The following is a 22,860-nucleotide window of genomic DNA, read 5'->3' on the forward strand; positions in this document are numbered from 1 at the left end:
AGGAAGGTAAGAAACTTGGGGAAACAGGAATAATTTCTGCTGACATTCCTTGAGAGGGTCGGAATCGCATATTTCACCCTCATCCCCAGCGGTGTAATGTAGTTCAAAGTCATAGGTATTTTATTTCTCTGGCAAAATAGTATGGCTATGAGATGACAGACTTTGTACCTTCTGCTGGGTAACCTCTCTCCTGTAGGAAAGCACACTTCACGTTTTCTTTTCAATGTTGATATGAATAAGTAATTTCAAAGTGCCTCTGGAGCAAGTCTCCAGCTGAAGGGCTTTCACATGACCTGAGAGACAGACAAGCACATGCCCAAGACACTTAGGACACAGCTGGTGTGGCCTCCATTGTTTGTCTGGATAGTTCCCTGAAAAAGGGATGATCGGTCATGCAGTTCACTGGACAGATAAACATTTGTCGTTATACAGCTGTGAGTCAACATCAGGTAAATATTGCGTATTGATCAATCACATAAAATAGATGTACATTTTGGAAAATGACAAGCACCTTCATAATGAGAATTATTACCCGTAACTTTTCCGAACAGACGCAGTGTACTGGCTATTGCATAAGGAATGTCTCAGGTACTTTGTACTGTCAGCATCCGTGCCTTGGCCAGAGGGAGCTGGAACCAGAAGTCAAAAAGATCGTCGCAGATGTAGGCAATGCATCAATTCTGAGCTGCGCACCATCGAGGATTCATTGAGAGTCAAAATGCGAAGAACACTGGGGAGATGCGTTGTCGTCGAACCAGTGGACTGAAGGGGATCCGAACAGCATGAAGCAATGTGTTGGTGGCGTGCAGTCGGTAATGCAGTGTCAACCGTTCAAACAGCAGCGGCAATGTGTTGGCATCTAAGGAGATGTGCTAGTTCTGATCTGTGGAACGTTACCAATATGGGGATTTTCACAGTTGGGGCACTGTTTCAGAAAACAGTAGGCAATCCAACAAGCCCTTAGAAATACTTAGGTTCTAGGATGTAGAGATACAAGATTTGTAAATAGCAAACAATTGTAAACTTACACAAAAGTGTAAATTTAAGTTTGTGAATCAAGCCCACTGTGCACCAGTCCACTCAATTGCAATAATTTTCCAAAACTGACACACTAGAGAAATGTGGTAGCTACAAACCTACCACGACAATTGGCAATAATGACCTCACAGAAGTCCTACATGTAAATTCTGTACAATTCAATTTAGTGTAGGCTAATTAACTACAGCCAAGTTAATATTGAGTAGGAAACCCAATATCCATATTATGTTGCACTTTGGTGAAGGGCCCCTAACATTTACCGCCTTTCCCGGTGCCATTTTCCAACTGCCAGCACTGAGCATTTAGACCACCTCACATGTACACAATGGCATTCCTAAGTGGTAGTACCAGTGCTTAATTTGAGCCGGTGAATTCCGGTGCTCAGCACCCACACTTAATTGTCAGCATTGGCACTTACACAAACAGCGCCACCATGTGGCAGACTGCCCTAATTTAGAGATCAGCACAACAACATTTGTTTATTAATTCAATATTCATAAAAGTGTCTAAAACATGTAGCACAGGCCATTCTTATAGTTATGGGAGCCTCAAATAGTCTGAATTGTCACATTGCTATGTGTGTGGTGGTTTGAAGGTGTGTTGGTATTTTTATTGGCAGCACTGATAGGAGCAGTGGGTGGTGCAAGCAGCAGTGATCTTCTGAGAACGCCATGGCACTTATTATTTTACAAATTAAGCGCTGGGTAGTCCCTTCTTGAGCCTACATAGAAACTCTGGTTTCTTGCTCTCGTTGTAAATAAGCTTGAGACTTGTATCAAAATCTCACCAGGCTCTCCAAGATTTATCTTTATAGAGGTACACAAAGCAGTGTGCACATGCACACCTCAGACGTTCGTAAAATGTGCAGCACAAAACAGGGTTAAATCATTGCAAACCAAGTATAAATCCCGGGAAACCATAGTTTACCCAGGAGCATACATACAATCTAGCATATCGCGACTGCTCACACATTACTTGAACTTCCGGGTCCACGTCCGACGCTTTACACTCAGTTGATAGGAAATCAATAGAAACACACTAAAATGAGTACACACACAATACGTGTGAAGGAAAGACATCAAATAGCAACAGAGAGCAGTAATAGGATAACATTTCTAACACAGCCCATTATTATTCCTCTTAGCTATTGTGTTGGCAAGGCGCGTTTGACTCTGTTGTTGCTGCAGCTCTTGCCTGCAGCATTATTGAGGGAAAGTCTAATGTGATTTTGAAAGTGTGTAACCGCCTAGCCTCGACTCCATTCAATGTTCTTTCTTTAATGTCACCTTTCTTTCTGTGCGTCTGATTTTGTTGGTGACTTTTTGTTTACTTTTTCCAAACCTTTTATTGGTGCATGCTTTAGTTTAGTTTATTAATTTAAAAAAACAATGTACAGGACAACCGAGCTTTAAGTATCCAAGCACGACACACTAACGAGAGCAAAACCAGAGAAGAACATTGAACTATAAAACAATACCGTAAACCACTCAAATGCAAATACAGATGTCAATCATCAAACGAATGCCCTGGAGAATCAACTCAAACATTCATGGCTGTGCACGTGGTTCAGTGAAACAACCTAGTAGGTTCAGATAGTATTATTTATGTCTCGTTTTAACCCATGCCCAATGCCTGGTTCAAAAACAGTCTGAAGTTTTTCCAAAGGTCGTGGTGTGTATTCCTTCTAAATCCAGTGGTCCCTGCTAGGGAGTCCTTTCTCCAAGCAGGGGCGGTTCCTATCTAGGAGTGTAAGGGCAGTTCCCCGCCACCACTGAGCGTGGTCGCACATTGTATGTATTTAGTGAAGAAAGACACTTTGTAATATCCCAGGTCAAAAAGGAAGATCATCCTGGAGTCATTTTAGTCCTCCAATGACTTCAGCTGAACTATTCCTGCAATTATCTGCGGAAGTCATCCCAAGCCATCCTGAAGTATGCCTATAGGGATAAATATTTAAATGAGTTGACTCCATTCAAAGTCATCAGAGTAACTACTTCAGGGGGAGCTTCTGATTACTGCATTGGAAAATGTGTGATTATCTTTAACTACTACAGGAGGACTCCATGACAACAAAAAGATGAGGGCAAATTACCTCATGATGACGTCATGACAACTAGGGGATGGGAGCAGATAACTTCCCGCTGGCTCCATGACAACTAGGGGATGGGAACAGATTACTTCACGCTGGCTCCATGACAACTAGGGGATGGGAACACATTACTCAACGATGACCCCATGACAACTAGAGGATGATAGAAGATTACTATATGATCACTCCATGATAACTAGGGAATCAGAGCAGATTGGTCAATGAGGACTTCATGATTACTTCAGGATGTGTTTGTATTACTTAACAATAACTTTATGACCACTTACGGATGTCATTTTATTACTTCACTACAGCTCTGTGGGTGCTTCTGAATAGGTTACTACAGCATGATTCCATGATGATTGCTTCACCGTCACTTTCTGTGGTTGATAGGTCTACTTCCCATGGTAGTTCTTGTAGGCTTTAATTGCACTGGAGGTTACTGTTAAGCAAAAAGAGGCCCTCAATTAGTGCATACAAGACATCTGCCTGGCATAATGTTGTGGTAAATCTACAATTGTAGTAACTATTAGAGCAACTACAAACTGTGATAACCCTAAGCTTAGAAATAAATTGGGAATAACATATATAAATCACATTTTCATACATCATTTACAATTTAAAGGGACTCGCAGCAGCTTTCAGTGAGTGGATTTAATATGAGTTTCAAGTGGGATGAGTGGGCAAAATACTCAATGCAGTACGATTGCAGCTGAGGGTTTTATTGGGAATGGCTTTGGTGTGTATGGACTTGCACGTTTATGATGTTGTGTGGGTGAATGGTACAGTGAGGTAGTGAGTAGGTGTGATCAGCTGAGGAAAATGGTGGTCTTTCCAATGGTTGTTTTGTGTGAGTGTGTCCCAAGCGGTATTCTAATGATCTATTGGCTAGTGTTCATAGATGTGGTTTATTAAGTCGTGCTGTGCGTGGTGCTGTATTGGGATTGCACGAATGGCAAACATATGGCTTAGGTGTCTTTAGTACTATAAGTGAGCGTGGTGATGGATTGTGGAGCTGTATATAGTGAGAAGTGTTCTAAATACCAGTTTGCAAATAGTTTAATTATTGTTCGGACTCTTTGTTTATGAATGGGATTTAAGTGCAAGTGGATTTTGAACTCTGCAGCTATATGGTATGAGAGAGAGGTTGTTCATGTGGAAAGTCTATGTGGATAGCAGATGCTGACTGCAGAGAGGAGATATTAACATATGTAGTGTGGAACAAAAAAGCACTGTACTGTAGGTGTATACGTGCCATGCTAAGGCCGAATACGTAGAGAGTAGAGTACTGTTTGTGAATGGTAGAACAGTGCAGCACTGAACAGAAGAGAGAGGATAAGGCGTTTGAAATATGTTGTGCAGAGTAAATTTGGACATAAGATTTGAAGAGAGCTTGTAAAGAGAACAGGGCATAGTGGATGTTGTGAATGGTTACGGAGAGTTTCTGTGAAGAGCATATCTGAAGATCAGATCTGAAGTGTGGGCTAGCAGCAAGATAGCAGTTCCAAGAGAAAATAGAGTGCACTTTTGGAGGCTATAGAAGAGTAAAAGTGAAGTGTCGGTGCATTTTTAGTGGAAATGGAAAACTCCTATCATGGAAGAAGAGTGGATGTAAAAGATTAAATAATGGCTCGAAGTTTCCTACAGAGGGAACTTAAATGGTGTTAGCAGAGGTCGTAATGCAGAGAGAATGAAAAGGGCTGTGAGTTGGTGAGGCTTATATTTAGCAGATAAGATGGTGTAGAGTGGATGTAGAGCACCAAGAGCAGGGCTGGTGTTTGGAGTGTCTAGAGCAAGTGTCGAGAACAGATGTACAGGGTTCAGAGAGGATACAGTACTTGAAGAGTGGATGCAGAAGGCTTAGATTGGATATGTGAGATAAACAACAGATGTAGATGGTGGATACAGAAGGTGAACAATGTACATACACAAGCAGTGCAAGAGTTGGGTAGAATACAATTATGGATGGTAGAAAGCGAACATGCAAATAAAGTGTGAATGTGGGGAATGCATGTACAGAGTGTAGCACACATGTGGTGGGCAGATATACAGTGTTTAGTAATCGGGTGTTATGTGTACATATGAACATTTTTCAGTGCAATGATGACATCATTCTGTTGACTGGCAGGCTGGATGGTTGCTTGCTGAAGTGGACTGAAGTGCACATTTCAAGCTGACCATTGCCTTGAACGCGGTCAGTCATGCACACATTTGCCCTCTGAATCCACGCTGTACCAGAGAGCCAAGGGTACAGAGGCCCAGTCCCACTATAATTCGATAAAACCGCCCATCCAACCCTGTCGCTGCTTTTATACTTGTGTTGTAATACAGAGAATGAAAGCAGCGTTGATATTAGCAGGGATCGGCTAACGAATCAATCTCCTTCAAAGCTGCAAGAGCAGTAACTGAAAACGTGATCACTCACTTTGGCACTGTTTTGAAGCTGCATAGTGATTGCTTGTGTTCGTAACCTACCATGGCTCAATGCAATGTCTTTGCTGCCTTCGCCTGACTACACTGTGCATGAGGGCGCAAAGAAGAGTTATGTGTGTGTCACCAAATCGGTCCTGGACAAGGGAAACCGCATTTACAATGTGGACTAAGCCACACGAGCCGTTTCAAAGCAAGCGGAACAACGCTTGCCTTAACCAGGCATTTGCCTTAACCAGGCAAATGCCTTAACCAGGCAAATGCGTGTTTAAGGCAGTGAGCTGTCTAAATGTGGAGCAGATGGGCAGGGGGAGAAACAGGAAGGATCAGGAGAAGAAGGACAGATAGGGCTTAGTAAGTGGGACTGGGGCCGGGTTTTGGGGGAGGTAGTTTTTAGGGCTGGGGGCCGGTTTTAGGGCTCAGGATGGAGGGGGTAATTTTTAGGGCAGGGTGCTGGCATTTAGGACCTAGGGTGGGGGGATGTGTGGGTCATATTTAGGTAGGGGGCCGGGTTTTAGGACTCAGGAAGGGGAGTCAGGGTAGTATTTAGGGCTGCAGCAGGTGAATTGCAGGGCTGGGGTATCTATCGGCTTTTAGGGTCAAGGCACCTGGGATGTAACCTTTACCATGCATATCCTTTTACCAGTCATGCCTTTACAATCAAATTCGTTATGAAGTCATGCGTGGTAAAGGGCTATGTGTGGTAAAGATGCGGTCGTGGTTCAACCGCGTTGTTTAGGCATGCGTGGTTAAGGCATGCGTTACTGTATCATTCAAACCCTGAACAAAGCAAGTGTGCTAGCCTTCTTGCACAGTTGAAGAATTCAAGTCGCAGAAAAAGTAAGGAAATAACGGGGCATATTATCAAGGGATTTATCTCCGCTTTTTTGGCTTTAAAAGCCAAGAAAGCGGAGATAAAATTATCTCCCTATTAGCAACAGGGTGCTAACACGCAAATTTGCATGTTAGCACCCTTTTTCTCTACGCTTCCCCTTGCATCTCTATGAGATGCAAAGGGGGCGTTCCAGAGAAAAATAATGGGAGAAATGTTGTTAAGCGACATTTCTCCTATTATCAAGGATTTCGCTAACCCTGTTAGTGATAAAAAAAGCAGCGCTAACCGCGGTTAGCGCTGCTTTTTTTACACCTGGTATTTTCCTGACTTAGCCATGATATCCTATGGAAGGTGGATATCATGGCTAAGTTTGTGAGCCCCTATCATCAAGCTAACACCAAACTTTGAGAGATTATCGTTGGTTTTCCAGAGATAATCTCTCAATTGGCAGTTAGCCCGAGGATTTTTATCACTTCTGAGATAAACCTTGCTAATAGCAAGTTATCTCTGCGATAATTTCCGGCGATGCTTAGCGTTAAAAAATTTGTTGCTAAGCATCGTTAGCGGTAAATATCGCTAAACGTTGGTAATATGCCCCAACATTCTCTGTAACTATAACCTGCACCTGACATTCGGCTTGTTTTTTTATTCATATAGCAATGAGTTGTCTTCCTCCTAAATACTGGCAAGCATTGTGCTTTGTAATGATTTACTCTTCCTTTCCCTTCACCTTTGCTGCTGCGGTACTTCTTTCTTTGGACAAAGCCCATGTTAATATTTGTGAATTTGTGCCAAGCTGCAATAAAACTAAGCTTACCGTTTCATTTTTTCATGTAGATGTCAGTGTTCACGATTTCCATAAAGCGCTTCATGACTGATTTTAGATTCATTCACTGGTGATAAGTTCCTTCAAGGATTACATTTTTAACAGGTTAGTATTTGTTTTGGGCATGGGCTTTCAAGGATTTATTTTTTTCATAATATGATTAACTAGCAAAATAAAATATTGAATAAACATTGAAAAACGTAAGGACTCGCTTTAAATTGGGAAATGGTTGCATTTTATCTCCGTCATGCAGCTTTATGTTTGTTGTGCTTCCAAACTTTGCTTGCTGAATGTCAGGACCAATTTTCACGCCTCACCACTTTGAAATGTAACCAGCCACCACTGTCTCCAAGTCTCCTTTACAAGTTCTGTTGCCCCTCTTCAACGAGTCTTTGGACCATAAACTTAGTGCGGCTGAACAGTAACAATTGCTTCCATCAAAGCTCCAGAGAAAAGAGCAGATGCCTAAGCCCACAAAAGCAGATTATTTTATCTTTTCTCTGGTTCCCTTAAACATCTAGTTATGTGGAACCTAAATGGTTAGTTCCTAAGCTATCATCCTCTCTTGTCGAAAAAAAGTTACATTTTCCTTCCTCTGAGTTGTAGAAGGAAGTACAGACTTTTTGGCTAGTGGTATGTGTTGCTCCTGTGCCAGCTTGGTTACTACAGTATGTTTATTTATTTATATAGTTTTTTTGTGCATTTTTATATAGCTCGAACATTACCCAAAGATGCCAGAGTGCTTTACAGTAGACATATGTTGTTACATGGATAGTTGCAGAGGGTTTAAGGATGAGCACATATTACCAAATATAGCCACATAAGCTCTAGATTTACAAAATGGTAAATCATTACAGAAAAAGAACCAAGTTATACAGTAGGTATATACAGCAATGAAACATTTGTAAGCACCTGATCACGTGGAGGTAGTGTAGTTCTGTACCAAGAGGTGAGTGAACGAACATGTTCTCAATTTAGAGGATTATCAGCAAGGTCGTAGCTAAAGTAACGTCAAAGGAGGAAGGCTTTCAGTTCCGTTTAGAAGGTGAGTGAACATGTTCTCAATGGAGTGGAGGTGACTGCAATGTCTTCTCTAAAATATTGTTGAGGAAGAAGGACTTTCAGTTACATCTCGAAGGTCACCAGCGAGGTAGAAGTGCGAAGGTTTGGAGGCACTGACTTCCAAACTCTGGTTGCGCTACCTGAGAAAGATTGTGCCCGGAGTTTCCTTTTTAAGGGTTGGCAGTTCTAGCAGCAATGCTTTGGTGTTTTGCTATGCTCAAGAACCCCATGAAAGCTTGAATTGGTCTGCCACTTAACAGGGAGTGGATGCGTGTAGGTCCTTATGGGTGATGCAAGCAGTAACGTATACAGCCCTGGCTTCAATGGGCAACCAGCAGAGAGAGACCAGCATAAGTGTGATCATTCCTTTTGGCCTTGTAGACAAAGTGTGCTGCTGTGTGTAGAACTGATTTCAGGGGGTGCTTTAGGTTTTGGGGCGTGCTCTGGAATATAGCAGAACATTTCCTAGAGAAGATGCGGTTGATAGAGTACGTTTCGGGCCAAGGTGCTGATTTCAGACTGCAAGTTGAGCTTCTTGTCTAGGATAACTCCTAGGGATACAGCACTGTCAACAATGGTGGGTTTACTGTTAAGGACGTTGCAGGTGTCTATCAATGACTGTAATGAAAGTGTTTATTTCAAAGAGGCGTAATCCAGTTTTGAACAGAATTTAGGGTGATGGTGAGGTGTCAGATGTTGTTTGTTGACAAGACCTTTAGCTATAGTTGTATGTCTTCCACATGTTGATGATAGAAAGTTTTGCTTTCTTGAGGAGGACCTCAAGTGGCTTTATGTACAGGCTGAATAGGATCAGGGCAAGTATAGCCCCTCAGAGGACCCCTTGCTCAACCACCTTTGGTGTTGAGAAACAGTCATCAATTTGTATCCTCTGCGATCCGTCCATGAGGAATGATTTGAATCATTTAAGGACCATGCCATCAATGCCAATCCGATGTTTGATCCTGCCTTGGAGAGTGTGCTGGTTTACCATATCGAAGGCTAATGATATGTTGAGAACAATCAGAAGGGAGCAGTTACCTGAGTCTAGGATTCAAAGTGCATCATCGGACACCTGTAGTAAAGCTGTTTCTGTGCTATCGCTCTTACTGAAACCAGATTGTTGTTTGTTGAGGAGGTTGTCATCTTTGATGTGTTCGGTGAGCTACTCTGCTACACACCTTTCAATGATTTTTGTGATTAAAGGCAAGTTGGAGATGGGCGATAGTTTTTGAGGTTGTTTTCATCTGCGGAGGGTAATTTGAATAGACAGGGGACTTGCCAGTTTTTAACCTCTTGCATGCTCATGACGAGCTCAGCTCGTCATGAGCTACAGAGCTCCTGTGGTCATGACGAGCTGAGCTCGTCATGGCCTTTAGAACGCTCGCACGCTGGGCTAATTCCCCTACTGTGCGAACGTTCGAAAGAAACGGGTGTGGCCGTGACGAGCTGAGCTCGTCATGAGCACAGGAGCACTGTACTGCATGACGAGCTGAGCTCGTCATGAACATGGGCTGTGCGCGCCCCCGCCCCCAGCACAACAGGGGAATGTGTGCAGCAGGGAAGGGGTTAAGTTGTCAGGAAATGAGGGAGAGAGTCACCAATTTTGTCTAGTAGCAGAGCATGAGACTAGAAAGGTCTCAGGCAATGTTACCCAGTATTGGGTTCACAAATTGGTTTGAGGGTTTAGTTTTCATGATGATTTTAAATGGCTCTTCCTCTGTAATGGTGTTAAATATTTGCCAAGTGTCTTTGGATTTGCATAACAGGTGGAGGTGGTGGACGTCTTGAAATAAAAGCTATTTTCCTTTGGAGTCAAAGAACTGTAGAAACGCTTCTGCTTTCGTGGGTGGGTCATAAAATTTGATGGATTTGGAAGTGGAGGGGCAGTTGGTAGTTTTGACCTGATCATAGAGTTGCTTTGGTCGGTTCTTGGCGGAGTCCAAAAGTGATCTAAAGTGATTGGATTTCTTGCAAAAAATCTGTCAATTGTACAGAGACCTAGGTTTTATGAGATATTTGTGGCTAGTGCTGGGGTAACTGTCTCTATTTCTTCTCCAGAATTCTTTCTTTTTTAAACAGGTGTTATAATTTTCCAAAAACTAATACAACACACACCATTGACCATTATTACAGGTGACATCTCAATACAATAGAAGACAATAATCAGTTTAGTGTAACCATACAATAGAATTCCCACTACCTCCTACATATCTTCCCATGCTTGTGTGGACAGCCCCTTGAAGTATAATTAGATTTTTCCTGTTGTACACACCAGTCCGCTCCAGCCTTCTAGTCCACAAGTGAGGGGGCCCACAGAACTGTCTGTCTCCAGGCAATATCCTGTGTGGCCACCAGCATGGCAAACCCATTGAACGCTTGCTCTGCTCCTGGGCCACCAAGGTCTTCCAGTAGGCTGAGCAGGGCCACACTGGTCCAAAGGTCTACCAAGCAAATGTGAAAGTTCCTGTGCTATCTTCTGCCAGTAATGGGTTAGTATAGGAAAAGACCACGTGGCGTGGTAAAAATTTGCATTAGGCACAGAGCCGCGGAAGCCTGTGGATTTGAGGCCTTTATCCATTTGGTGTAGTCACTGAGGGTTATGCAAGTTAAGTTGTGGTAGTTAGGCTGAATCAACTAGAGGCGAGCAGAGATGTCTAGCTTCCAAGGGGCTGGGTTGTCCTAGCTTCCTTCCCTCAGCATGATGTACTTCATCGAGCCACGTCTCACCCTTCTGTCTTATTATGTTTCTTATATAGCGCCAGAATCGACCCCCGGAGGGGTATCTCCACGCTTGCCTTGGGAACCCGTCCTGGCTTTTTCCCTGTGAGATAGCCCCTACAGGGCATCCCCAAGGTGAAAGCCAGGCATCCCGCCACAGGGGGGCCGTTGTGGAGATTAAGCAAGCTTAATGCCCAGAGTTGCAGAGTGTGAACCCATGATTAGGTCAGGCACCGAAGCGAGAATTATCAAGTCCATGGACATTTGAGCTCAAGACCCTGCCGCGTCGGGAATTGAACCCTGGTCCCGGGTCTGACCTCTGCTTCAGGGTCTACCTGCTCTAACCAGTGAGCCACACTTCTCCACTCTTAGTGTGATGAACCAGTTTGGGGCATTAACAACCAAGGACAGGTAGATCTGGGATACAGCTGCCAAAACAGGCCTTCAAGTCAGTAATTTGACATCAAGGGGCTGAACTCTGGGATGTCAGTGTCCGGGGGTATGTTAGCTCTAAGGGTGTGAGGTAATTACTAATATTTGTGAAACTGGGTATGCAATAGTTCATGTTGGTAGTGTATGTCTTGGAACATCTCCATGTGGCCCCCTGCGCACACATCCACCAGGCAGGTGACCTCCGGAAGGGAGACAAGGATTGGTGCCTCATACAGCATTCCCATGATGTTGTCTAGGCCTATCCAGGTGCGCTACACACGGTAAATGGGGTCCCCCATCCTCCGCTAAACCAATTATTAATACTAATCAACTGTGAGGCTCTGTAGTAGCATCAGAGGCAGGCCCCAGTTGTACGAATACATTCGGCCATTGACTGGTGTAATGCGGGAGCGACCATTAGAGCAAAGACACACGTGTATGATGGAATTAAGCTGGCAAAACCACTGACTATGGGATCGGGAGGGTAAAAATTGGAACGGTATATCTTAAATAGGGCCTTGTGCCCCAGAACGTGGAGGGCAAGGCATTCCCATTTCTGCAAATCCCTTTCAAGGCGGTCACTAGGGGAGGTAGATTAAGGCTCCATGTAAGTTCTGCGAGCACAGATATGTGAATACCTAAATATTTGAAGGATAACTGATTTATCAGGATGCAAGGCTGCTGTAAGCAGACTCTGGCGCCTTCCCTGACTGGAACCAGGAGGGATTTGGTTTTATTTACCCAGAATCTGGAGGACTCCCATATAGTTGGAGCAGAGCCAGGCAACAAGGTCCCGAGGTCTGTGGGTTAGTGAGAAAGAATAGGATGTCATCTACATTTAGTGCTGTTCTCTCTTTGGTTTCTGACATCCCAGGCCCCCCACTAATTTGTGCATCTCATCGTATGAGCCTCGTCAGGGGTTGAATAACTAGGTCAAAGAGAAGAGAGATAGGTGTCAGCCCTGGTTGTGTGCCTCTCTATATTGGGAATGATGGGAAAGGTTTCCATAAATGTGGACTTGTGCTGATGGGCGAGACTATAGGAGCTGAGTGAGTTCACGAAAGAAACCCAACCTGTACAATGACACAATTTAAGAAGAAATCAAGTGCGCTGAAGGCCTTCTCAAAATCTATAAAAAGGAGAGTCATGTGTCATAAAGTTTGTGGACCTAGGAGGGTGCCATCCTGGACCCTATGAATGGAGTGCCGGGTGCTCCGGTTTGAAAAAAACGCACTGCTTTGAGTGGATCAGGTACATCAAAGTTCTTCTCTAGAAATCTAGAGGTTTTCCTTTTCCAATATAAGGCTTTGTTAAAACATGGGACTGACGATTGGGGTCGTTTCTTTTTGCTTAGAAATGGAGCAATATTATCAAGCAAATGAGCTAAACATTCAAGACTGTGGAAGGTCAAGTCATTGACAACTGTCATGGGGCCAATGGTAGGTGGTACTTTCTGGGCAGTGTTGCTGAGTATACTGATGTCTAAGTTAGTTCTGTTATCTCAAGACCAAGTATTTGCTCGTTTTGGTTGGCCCAGTGCCACGTTATGAGGAAGTTGTAGGGTAATGGCAATAAGGAAATGATTGGACCAGTCTACTGATTTGTGCTCATCCACTAGGAGCAGATCTTCTTCGGAAATGATTGGGTCAAGTATGAAACCGCTGTATGCGTTGGTTTTAGTATATGTTGGATCAGATCAATTTTGGAGAGAGGGGAGGTGAAACGGTTCAGTGCAGACTCTTCTGTGGTGCACCATTGAAGATTAATCTCTCTCGCTTTGTGTTGTTTAGTTGTTAACAAGTTTGATACATCCATTGAAAAAGGTTGTGTTATCACCTGGTAAGTGGTTGATTGTGTTTATTCTGAAAGGGGGATTATGTTCAGCACGTAGATCCAGAGTGAAGCATTGGAGTGTGAAAGAAGAGCCATTGGGCATGTCACTGCATAGCAGTGAGTATCTGAAAATGGCTGCAACACCTCGCATGGCTGCCTACCTGATCTTTTCTGATTATGGAGTAATTTGGACGAAGTAGAAGATCAAAAATGTTATGGGCTGTGCCATTGAACCAGGTCTCTGCAACAATTAAGAAATTGAGGATGTAGTGTGTAATGGTGTCTGAAATTCCCAGCGTGTGCTTTATTTGAAGATCTGCAGTAGTGGAGCATGCAACGTAAAACGGAAGTAACTGATCTGGTGTGAAAGGCGTCAGGGGTTTTGGGTATGTTATGAAGAATATTTGCAGTAGCTGGCACTGGGTGGGTCTGGTGCTTGGGAAAAGTCAAGGAAATAGAGGGAATTCTACATTGAATGGAGTTGTCTTCAGAGGTTGTGGAAGTGAGAGTAGAGGAGGCAGAAGAGGTAGAGGAGGCTGTGGGTACTGGGGTGCTGTAACTTGGAAGTAACTGCAAGTAACTTGCAAGTAGACCGCCAAGACCTGGAACACCTTGCTATTTCCACCTCAGTCAATCCACATTGCTGACCCAATTCAGGAAGAACCTCAATACCTGGCTCTTTGAATGATCCTCCACCCAGTCCTACAAGCAGCCTCTCTCCCCAAGCACCTTGAGACCCTCACGGGTGAGTAGCAGACCTATACCAGACCATGATTGATTGATGACTGACACTGTCAGCTTGTGAGAGAATGGGTGTAAATGGGTGTAAATCTTTTGGGGCGACGTAGACAGCTATTCCTTATTATTGAATGTCAGGGATAGTTTGGCTTCAACTGAGAAGGGTGGAGAGTCTAAGAGAGAAGCTAGTACATAGCTTAGATGTGTTATGGTGCTATCTGGAGAAATTCGAGTAGAGGCGATCTTTTTGGTGTTCTAGGTGATGAGCTATGGAGATGAAGGTATGGCAGAATGCAGTTCAGAGGGAGGGCATTAAGGGCATTAAGATGTGTGGTTTGTAGTATTGATGTGTGGGAGGAGATTACATTGTGTGGGTGAGCGATGTGGAAAGGAGTGTAAGGTGCAGTGTATAGGAGCAAAGTGTGGTGATGAGTGTCCTCAGTGGGGTTGAGGAAAATGGACTTTGTGGTGGTGGGTGGATGAAGTGGAGACGGATGCAAGTTGCTGTGTGTCAATGTCATGTGAGGAAAAGTAATAAACTGAGTGATAGATGAGGAATTGTAGTCTGAAGGCATGATGGGATGGCATACATAGTATATACTGGGTAGCTGTAGGCAGGTGCTTAATTTGAGCCGGTGGTTACCTGTACTTATTCGTCAACACCAGCACTTGCAGTGCAAACTTGACCCATATGTATTGGAATGCTTTTTATGAGCACCAGTTGACGACACATTCTTTTTTTTTTTAGGCGTAGGGAGATTAAGTGAATTTCCCCGAATCACAGGATTTTGAGCCTATGCCGAGTCTCGAACCTGATTCCCCAGCTCCAAAATTGCCAGCTCTGGCCATTACGCCACATGCTTTCCCCACTTGTACGGTTTCATGGTTAGTAGTTAGTCCTGTTATAGGCAGCACTAATAAGAGCAATGGGCTGGTGCAAGCAGCCTCCTGACGAGAGCCCCAGCACTTACATATTTCACAAATTAACCACTGGCTGTAGGTAAGATTGGCCATTCAGACATGTGGGTGTCAGTGAGGTGCTGAGGCTGTATGATTGCACACGTGGGGATTCAGTGTGAGGGAGGAGTCTTTGCGTATTTGATTGAGTGGGCAGGGGCCCTTACATAAGGCGGTGTGCAGTGCGAAGGATGTGTATGAATGTAAGCCTTACTGTGACATCGTTATCTTTCTCAAGCAGACAGTGGATGTGCAGTGTAGAAGAACAATGCAACAGGCTTTTTGTTTGACATCGTGTGAGCAGAATCCTGATGTTTTAGTGTGGCCTGCATTCGTGTCCCAAGTGACTGCCATTTGAGACACCGAGCATTACGGTTAGCAAAAAAAAACAAGTAATTTATTTTAAATTGCAATTCTTACCTTGAGCAAAATGTCATTCTGTACATTAGGAAAATAAAACACGCAAAAAGTAATGTATCACAGTACTTTAAGAATCACAAAGCTTGCAGTACATGCTAAGCTTGTCTTTGTGAATACCAAATAGAAGTGGAGTGGCAAAATTAAGTTACCCCCTTCTTTCGCACAAAAAAATGTGTCAATGGCTTTTGGATGCTCTGGCAGTTACCAAGAACTAAATCATTGATCACTGCTCCTATTGGTTGGTTCCCTTTGCAAATTGGAAGCTCACACATGCCAACATTTGTTTGATGTCCTAATAATAAACCAGGAGAATGTATTTTACCCATTGACTTGCATTGTAGTCGAGTCAATTTCAGGCTACAGAAAGCTAGAATCAAGCAATTGTTTGCTTTAAAAATCAGCAGCCTCCATCCTGAATAGTGTGTTTTGACATGTACAGAAAATGTCTGTGAGGGACAGCTTCCCCTGTACAAGTGGTAGCTGCCGTTATCAGGGGGAGCATACAGCAGTCACTGCAGGCTCCTTTTCCACCTTTCACAAATGTGCTGCTTTTTGGGCATTACAACAGCTCTGTCGTTGAAGCAGATACCTGCTGTTACCTGCATGCCTCCCTCTTGGCATTCACAGCTAGCCGTAATGATTTAGAGACAGATACTTCCTCATTAATGTTAATGAGAAAGGATTTGTGAAAATCCTTGTGGCTGGTCTGTTTGCACTCTGATGGGTTGATGCCTCCACCACAGCACAAAGAATTGACTGAACTACATTGCAAAACCAGTACTCTGATGCAGGTGATGAATCATTTGGGCTAAGTTTCCTTCTATAATAATCCAAAACTATGTAGGTACAGTGTATGTGTATTTGCTTTTAGGAAGGAAGGTATATACTCACCCAACTGTGTTCTCTAAAATAAAGATTGTAGCCCCCATGAAACATTTTTAATAAGGCATAAGCTTTTGATATGCATGATACTGTTATGCACAGTCACTCTCTATTTCTGAAAGAGTGAAAGAGCATAAACAAAAGAGACACTGTAGAATTAAAGTCAAAGCCAAAATATTAAAAGTGTGTTACATTAAACACATATTAGACATGGCTGCTTAAAGTATCCATAAACACAAGCTGAAAGGAGAATGGATGCAAGGAATCTATGATAAACAGCATGCCTAGGTAGTCAACTTTCAGAAGTGGACTTTACCTGTCAAAGTTGTAATGAAGGTCTTCAGGCACCAGCAAGCCAGCCCAATCTGAAGTTGAAACGCGGTGGGCTGTATGTAAACTGTAGATCTCTAGTTTTCCTGCTGCTTAAAGATGTTTTCCTTATTAGAACTATATGGTTAACTGTCTGCATGAAATCAGTAAAATGCTTGTGTCAAGATATGGTACATTTTACTTATAAAGGCAAGTCACAAAAATGAAGAGGCAGATTTATGTTAACTGGCGCATCCCGAGGGATGCGCCAGTTAACGTGCGCCACAGTGCGCTACAGCAACGCCACCCATGGTGCGCCGCATTTATAATGCGGCGCACCATGGTGCAAAAACGGCACAGATGCGTGACGCATCTGTGCCGGAAATGTGGCGCATTGCTGGAGTTGCGTCGCAAGCGCGACGCAGCTCCAGCAAGGCTCGGGGGTGCCCCATTCAACTAATGCTGCATCAAGACCTACGCCTGCTTCACGCAGGCGCAGGGTTTTGACGCAGCATTGGCCAGAAAGTGACTGAGTGAAATCTCATAGATTTCACTCAGCCACTTTCAGGAGGCGTTCCTGCACAGGAACGCCCCCCCCTGCGCAGGAACGCCTCCTTATGGCGCAGTGCTTTACAACGTGACGCATCTCCTAGATGCGTCACGTTGTAAATAGGGCGCATTGTTTGCGCCGCAGTTGCGTCAAAAAAAGTGACGCAATTGCGGCGCAAAGAGGCGCAACGGCCTCATAAATCTGCCCCGAAGTGTCTGAGAACTATTCCCGAACTGTGAAGGCACTATTTTCTGGGGATAACAAAGGTCCCACTTGGCCCATCTTCATGGTTTTCTTACTGACTAAATCATTCAAGCACCAGCAAACACAGTGGTCCCTAGAGGGATGCTAGGCAGCTTGTCACCTTTGAAACATGGCTCAAACTTAAATTCTAAAGCCATGGTCATACATTTTCTCAATCTCCACCCAGGGATGTTACCTCAATGTTTCAACTTTTAGATTGACTCAAACAGAAGCCTAAACATCTCAAGTGTCATCTACATTACATAAGCCTATATCTACTATTCCTGCGAGTCTGATACGTTACATATTAGTGCACCAACTATCCCACAAGTCGGGTATCTGCCCATTTCTTCCAGTTGATTCCTTTGCACAAATGTAGCCAGCTATACCAGAAAATCCTGATTAGTATGCTCTCCACAGGATATGCCAAATTCACTTAATCAGAATGAAAATATTTTATTAATTGAGCCAATAGTCCATACCTAATGTTCCTTGACCTATCACACTTGACCGGTTGTATCAGCTGATTATTTCTTTATTCTTCTGTATAGTACAAGCTAAACTGATATGTGTGACAGATTAATACACAGAAAAAAAACATAGAAAATCCATAAAGGATACAGTGTCGCTAAATTCACAACTGATAAATTGTCAGAATGTAGAGTGGCCAGGAGAGTGCCATTGGAGAGCAATTGAAAAGGGAACGTGCACAGAAAAATACATTAAAACAGAAAGCACAATTGAAATTACTAAGCTATAGACATGAACATAGATTCAAAAACTATCATTGATTAGTCAGAGGCTGCAGCCTTGAATGACTAGCCATTAGTTAATATGCCAGAACAGGAAGGGATAACATGGCCTAGCAGGCATAAACTCCCTACTTAGGAGATACTCAGCAGTATAAATCAAATGAACGAGTGGAATTGGAAGAGAAAAGTTGCCATGCCTGTTTTGATGACTTTACAGGAAGGTTTCATTCGGATACCAGGTGGTCTGGAGTTCAACAACGTGGGTGCTCTTCTTGAGAAAAGTTGCTTCAGAGTTCAATGGCTCAAGAAATAGGCACTTTCAGCCCAGAGTTAGGAACATGCTAGGTACCCCAGTTGAGGGGCAGAGTCACCCGGGAGGAAAAGAAGCAGTGGTGGGCAAAGTCGCATCACACAAACAAAAAGAGTCTGGTTACAAGCAAAGTTGCCTATTAAATAGGCAAACCGCAGGGCAGGGGATCACCTCATCAGCTCCCTTGGCCGACCAACTTGCTGGAGCACTCTATAAACTCCTCTGTGAGGGGCTTTTGCGTAATTGGTTTGGTAATGCCCTGGGAAGGGCAGGGTCGCTACCATTGTCTTGTCAAGTATTCTGGGAGTTGCCAGGAGTGCAGCAGCACTCATATGAGATCGACCCCAGTTTTTTTCCCCAAGGTCATCCCAAGTCTCCCATGGGGTTATTTTTTTGACCCCAGGAGAGAGTTTGCAGTATCCTGACATGTTAATGTCATGCCGTTGTTTACCTCCTGCTCAGCCAGTGTGTGTGTGCTCTGTGCTGCATGGAATGTTGGAATGATGATGCGGTTCGGAATGTTGGGAGCCTGTGAGGTGAAGTGACACTCGAGAATGGGCTGAGCAGCAGGAAATCTGCTCCTGGTGGAGCTGCTCATCTGAACTTGTAACTTACCACAATAAAACATCTGAAACTACATCCTTCCTACATGGCCCTCGTTACTCCATTTTTTTTGGTGACGAGGATGGGATACGAACCCACGGTTGCAGTTGTGGCGTTTAACCTCTGCCTACTGTAGTGAGCGCGCTAGCACGGTACGTCACGTGGCTACGTGACGTACGTTGACGTAGAGGCGCGGCAGGCGGAGCGCGGCATTCAGAGCGCGAGCAGGCTGGGCATAGGACATGCTTTGCGCTCCTTGCATGTATGTACTGGAATAAAGAGGTTGGCACCATCACCCGACTCCGAAAGTTATTGGGGGGAGAAAGAGTATCACTACAGTGGCGACGAGGGTGGGATACCGACCCACGACCCCCATCACGCAGACTACGAGAAGCACGGCGGAACGGAGTGGCGGCGCAGGAGAAACGAGGAAGGCCCGAGGGTACGCACAGCGACCCCACCCTCATAGGGCACGGCAAGGAGCGCAACGCAACCATCAGCAAGGAGAACAAAGTACCGAGAGCACAAATAGCGACGGTCGAGGTACCCTGAACAACCGAGGTAGGAAGCCAGTCACGGTCACGGCCCACCGGGATACGCACTGGCTACTCCACCCGAACAGGAAAGGGCTGAAAGGAACAGCCCTCCACCCTTGCTCAAGAAGGAAGAACGAAACGGTGCACCAGGAAGCCCGAGAAGCCGGGAAGGTACGCTGCCCGCATCCCGGGCGGAGAAGATGAATGTACAAGCGGGCTACGCGATAGCGCCAGTCCAGTTCCTTCCCCGACCAGGGGAACCGCTCATGAAATGGGAGGACTGGAAGGAATACATAGACAATTTCATAGAAGTGATGGAAGACGAGAGTGAGGAGAAGTTCAAGCCGCCGAGAAAGAAACACATCCTGCTGCTGAATCTGGGCCCAGAAGGCCTAAGGATCTACAAAAGCTTGGTACCGAAGAAGAGAGAGACAGAGGATGACGACGTGTATGCCCATGCGCTGGAAGACCTAGAAGAACACTTCAAACCCTCAGTGTGCGTCTCAGTAGACAGGTTTAACTTCCAGCAAAGGAAGCAACTACCAGGGGAAACGGTGGAAGAGTATGTGGCGGCGTTGAAGAAACTGGCGGTCTCGTGCAAATATGCCAACTGGGAAAGTGAATTCATAAAAGACCAAGTGGTGATGCACACCACGTGCACGAGCGTGCAGGACAAGCTATGGGCCGCGGGGGACACCACGCTCAAGGACGTGTTGGTGATAGTAAAAAGGGCTGAACTGGCACGAAGGTGTGCAGCGGCTACGAAGAAAGAGATCGTACCCAGTGGAACGGTGAACAAAGTAGACGAGGAAGAACACCACAAGGATAATCAGGCACGGAAACAGCCAGAAAAGGGTCCCGACAAATGGCGGAACAGCCCAGGCAACCCTGGCAAACAGGCCGGAAGTAGCAAGCGGCCTTGCTACAGATGCGGCAGTTGGACGCACGAGGCGCACGACCGGAAGTGCCCCGCGCTTCGCGCCAAATGCACGTTCTGTGGAATAGTCGGCCATTTTGAAAAGGCGTGCAGGAAGAAGGCAGCCAAGAACGCAGTGAAGTACGTGGCCCAAGCATCGGAGGAGCCAGAAGAAGCAGCAGAGGAAGAAGTGATCACAGTCCTCTGCATCTACGACGAAATCTTAAGCATAAACGACCGAGGCCGTGGCACCGGCGGAGGAAGAACGATGAAACCCGTCATGGAAATGAAGATCGGAGGCGTCGAAGTCCAAGTGGTGGCGGACACAGGGTCACCCTATACCATCATCCCCCGGAGCGTGTGGGAAGAGAAGTTTGCCCCGCGACTGGGCTCCGAGCTGGACAAGATGGACATACGTCCCGTGACCTACAATGGTGATCGAATCCCCATGGCCGGGTGCCGGAAATTGAACTTCGAATTCAGGGGCAGAGAGGCCAGGTGCAAACTGTATGTTTCCGAGAAAGGTCCCTCCGTCCTAGGGTGGCTAGACCAAGGAGACCTGGGCATCAAGCTGGACCCGGGAGGCAAGGAACAGATATTATTGGCGGAGCCGGAGGAAGCGCTGGACACGAATAAATGGAGGAAGAAGTTCCCAACGGTCTTCGGAGGCTCAGTGGGCAGACTCGACAAATTTGCACACAAGATCATACTCAAAAAAGGAGCTGTGCCGGTGGCACACAAGGTGAGAAACATCCCGCTGGCAGTAAGGGACGACGTGAAGGAAGAACTACAACAGCTGGAGAAAAGAGGGATCATCGAGCCGATAGCATGTGCTGAATGGCTATCGCCATTGGTGGTGGTGAAGAAACCGAATGGGAAGGTCCGTTTATGCGTGGACATACGTGAGTTGAACAAAAATATAGTGGTGGAGAAGTTTCCCCTTCCCCGGATAGAGGAGATGCTGGCCAGCACAAGGGGTATTCAGTGGTACTCCACCATAGACTTGACCTCAGCATATCACCAGATAGCGTTACACCCAGAGAGCCGCAGCTTAACATCCTTTATAACTCCCTTCGGATGCTATCGATTCCACCGCATGCCGTTCGGGCTAGCCTCGGTGGCTGCGGTGTTTCAAAAGCTCATGCACCAGCTGTTTCAGGACATCAAGGGAGTGCAATACTTCCAGGACGATATATTGGTGATGGGCCAGGACAGGATGGACCACGACAGGAAGCTGGAGGCGGTGTTGGGCATCCTGGATGGTAAGGGCCTCACAGCAGAATGGGCCAAATGCCGGATAGGGATGGAGAAGGTAACGTACTTGGGCCACGAAATCAGTGCTCAAGGAGTGACCCCCAAGAGTGAAAATGTAAAGGCGATCTGCGACGCACCATCACCAGCTACCAAGGAGGAAGTCAGGTCATTCCTGGGAATGGCGGAATACTATGGGAAGTTCATTGAACATTTCGCCTCGAAAACTCACCATATGAGGATGTCAACCCGAGAGAACAGCGAATTCTGTTGGTCAGAAGAAGCTCAACGGGAATTTGAAATGATAAAGAGAGAAGTGGCAGGGGCAATTCCACTGCAAGGGTTCGACCCCCAAGGAAGCACCATACTCACCACAGATGCGAGTGATAAAGGTCTGGGGGCAGTCCTCATGCAAGACCGAGGCCAAGGGAGAGTCGAAACCATATGCTTCGCATCCCGCACCCTGAACGACACTGAAAAGAGGTATAGTGTGATTGAAAAAGAAATGTTGGCGGTGGTGTGGGCCATGTCCCGGTTCCGCCAGTTCCTGTGGGGCACAAGGTTCAGGTTGAGGACCGATCACAAGCCCCTGCTCAAAGTGCTCACATCGAGCGGACACGCGGAAGCGACACCAAGGATCTCGAAAATGTCGCTCAAATTAATGGAGTTCCGCTATGATGTTGAACACATTCCAGGGAACAGGAACAAGGTAGCGGACTACCTGAGTAGGGCGGCAGCGATGGAGCCCAGTACAGAATGCCCCGAGGCGGAGGAAGAGTGGGTCGCACTCACCGGGGACCTCGAAGTATCCATCAGCAAACAGGAATGGAGAACGGCATACGAAGGAGACCCGAATCTGGAGAAAGTGAAGGGCTACATTGTGAGAGGCTGGCCGGACAAATGCAAACTGGAGAGTGGCCTTGTCCCCTACTTCGAGGTGAGAGAGGAACTATCAATGGATGACCAGGGAACATTTATATACAGAGGGGAAAGAGTCATACCCCCGTCAACGATGATACCCAGATTGATGGACATGTTACACGAAGGCCACCTGGGAGTGGGAAAGTTAAAACTAAGGGCCAAGCAGAATTATTGGTGGCCAGGGATGGACATAAGAGCGGAAAGACATT

The 22,860-nt window shown here is 45.5% G+C and overlaps 1 protein-coding gene across 1 annotated transcript in view; it reads left to right on the top strand.

The window, feature by feature from the left end:
* RGS7 (regulator of G protein signaling 7) overlaps nucleotides 1-22,860 on the top strand; it is a 2,226,031-nt gene that overhangs the window by 324,056 nt on the left and 1,879,115 nt on the right. The window lies entirely within an intron of this gene.

Source organism: Lissotriton vulgaris, chromosome 6 (genome assembly GCF_964263255.1).
Source record: "Lissotriton vulgaris chromosome 6, aLisVul1.2, whole genome shotgun sequence".
Classification (NCBI taxonomy): domain Eukaryota; kingdom Metazoa; phylum Chordata; class Amphibia; order Caudata; family Salamandridae; genus Lissotriton; species Lissotriton vulgaris.